Consider the following 3205-nt stretch of genomic DNA (forward strand, 5'->3'; position numbering starts at 1 on the left):
TGAGGTGGCAATGGCGGTGGTTGCGCGTCGGATTTTAAGGGCGGTGGCGACTGTGCGTAGGTCGACATGTTTGGCGTATTGTCGAATTGCATAATATGCACTTTTTCATCGGCCATCCGCCAAAAATTTACAGCCCTACACACATCGATTTATTGCCTGACAATTGTCCCGAATCTTCCAGCGCCAACAACAATGGGAATGCCAGCACCGATGCCCATCGTCCAATGGATTTGTGTCCATGTCCACATCCACATCCACGTCCACGTCCATGTCCGTGTCTCTGGCTTGGTTCTGTCCTGGCGCGGCGCCTCGTTGAGTTATGAGTGGCGAATGCTGCTGGCGACCGATTGAATGCAATTTTCCACTGCAATTCGAATGTTTTTCCCGTATTTTCAGTGCTCTTTTTCGGGCTGGATTCCATCAGCGAATTTCAATAAAATTTCGGAGACACATCCTTCGTCGGTCGGACGGGCATCGCGATATGTGCGTGTCCATCCACCATTGACGCCAATTCGTGTGAAAGATAATGTTTTTTAATATTGCCAAACATGAAAAATGTGAAAACAATAATCGTAAATTTTTATTAACAGTAACGGCAAGTGTAAAAACAATAGTAACGGCCACAGAAACAACATAGCCTTTGCCAAAAAATGTCAAAGAGTTTCATGGAAACTCGAGGCCTTGTCGGACTTTATTTAAAAATAATACCTAAAAAGTAGCTCATATTTAAAACTGGAAAATAAATGTTTAAGGAATTTACAATGTAAACCTTCAAACATAACTTAACAATTTCAGCTTTTAGAGACAACTGCTTCATTTTTCACGTCTGGTTTTAGAACTAACTCGAATTTCATCAGAATTCTTGCACATTCTTTTAAAATGTTATATTTAAATTCATTCAATTAGAAAACAATTTTCCGAAATTGTTCTATAATGTCTTTTGTCTTATGGATTTAGGGAACATACCAAACAAAAGAAAACTAATTAATTTAGGAATGAAAATCTTTAGATAATTAAGCAACTTAATTTATTTCCAAATAAAAAGGAAAGAAAAATAATGGTTTAAAAATTTTGCATATATGATTTTTAAGTCGATTAAACGTCGTGTTTTAGTTACACGAATTCATCAAAAAATCAAATTATTAACTTTAAAGATAGACTTCACAACTTTAATTTCTTATCAGATTTATTATAGTTATTCTTAAATTGAATAAAAAATATGTCGAATCTCTGAAAAATTAATAATTTTATTCATTTTTTAATAGAAGAAGGCATATATATGACATAGTAGCCCGATTTTCATAAATTTAAATTGGAATTCTAGAAGGACAGACGGACACTCACTGCGTTGCAAACTTCTGAATGAAATTATAAAAACAAAGAAAAAGAAAATACTTGTACTAAAATATATTTATTATAAAAGTATGAAAATAATTATATTTCCAAGTCATATATATTTATATATCCTAGTAGGTTTTAGAAAAGGTGAACTTTGTAAATTTTAAAGAAAAACAATTTTATATTCTTCCTTCAAAAAAAAAACATTTACTCTTCAGTCTAAATTGACTGACTAAAAAATAATAGATTCATTTCTGCAATCGTATGTTATTTTCAGGAGTCTTTTTTTTTACTATAATCAGTTTCTTAGAATTTCTGTGAACATGCCTCCTAATTTAATAAACAAATTTGAATACATCTTTATAAGTAAAAAAAATAAATATGTAGTAAGTAATTATAGCCCGCATATAGTCTATAGTTTCAATATAATTTTATGATACATATGGGAGTTGCTAATTACGTTACACCCTTTTATCTTTTATAGTTAATTACCTCAGTCATTGAGCATTATATACGTGGATATTTAACAGATTTTAAATATTTAAAATATATATTACCTGTCACCGTTTTGAAATGTATAAGCCTTTTCACACATTCAAATGAAACCTATTCTTTGAAGAGGTTACGAAAAAACACTCCTCGATGTTGGCGAGCTCCTCTGAGTTGTATTCGAAATCCAAACAAACGAAGGCATTCCTGAGGTCCAGCTGCCGGAATTCTTTGCGCCAAAATATGTATAGTTGCCGCAGAGCGGGAGGCGATGAGGGATGCCCCCAGGGGCAGGACATCTTGCAGCTTTTCTGGTTCGCTGTGCGTTGTGTTATGTAGTGTAAACTCCTTCGGTGGAGATGCGCGCGCGTTCCAGGACACATCATCATCGTAAATCATGGTGGAGCTTTCGGACTTCTCTGGTCGTCTCGCTGGGCGATGGCTGGGACGTTTTCGGTTTTCTAGGACGTTGGTCGAGTCTAAACATAAACATAAATAAAACGCCAGGCTGACAGCGGCTTCGCGCAGGACCTCGCACTTGGACATGGACTCCATTTCAAGTCGTCCTTTTTTTCGTATATTATTTGAGTGCTGCTGCACAAAAAAATTCGCCTCGAACTGGCCGAGAATTTCTGTTGCAGTCGCGAGTGGTTGCTGTAAATTCAGCAAGGATGTGCTGGGAAGGCGCAGCCAAAGGATTTCATAAAAATTGCGCAATTTAAAATGTCACAACATAAATTCTGTTTGCGTTTCTTTATGCAGGCCGGCAACAAAGCGAACGCCAAGCGAGGCGCACAGTGTCTGCCTTGTCCTTCGACGCAGGCAAAACAAAAACAGAGCCGAGAAGGCTTGGCGCTGACGCCGCTGACTGGCTGTCGAGCAAGTGAGCGAAATGGCAGCCGGGGAAACAAAAGAAATCCAAACTGCACACACACTTGGCGACACACAGACAGGATGGGACAGGACGGGACGGGATGGGATGCCCTGGCAGGACACTCACTCGCAAGCGAATGGCTCTGCTTCCCTCTGCGAAAGGAGGGGAGACCCTCCTCCGAGGAGATATGTACATAGCTGCGCTTAGGTGGCCAGCCTCCGACTGCTCTTCTCGCTCGTCAGTGGCGTCACAGTTGGTCCTTCTCCTTGTCCTTGCTCTGCTTGCTGCATTTGTTGTCGTTGCTTGTTCTGTAGCTCCAGTTGGCCCAGGCAGCGAGTTGAACTCTCGTTCTCATCGTACATTTCCTTATGTAAAGACACATTTATTTTTATTAAATAAACAAAAAAGTACGCTAAGAAACAATACTTGTATTATTTTAGAACATAAAATCAATGGAAATGCCAAAACTTTTATGGTGGCAAAAATGGGTTTAGTTCGAAATTC

Source organism: Drosophila serrata, unplaced genomic scaffold (genome assembly GCF_035046125.1).
Source record: "Drosophila serrata isolate PLE 108 unplaced genomic scaffold, ASM3504612v1 contig_245, whole genome shotgun sequence".
NCBI lineage: Eukaryota > Metazoa > Arthropoda > Insecta > Diptera > Drosophilidae > Drosophila > Drosophila serrata.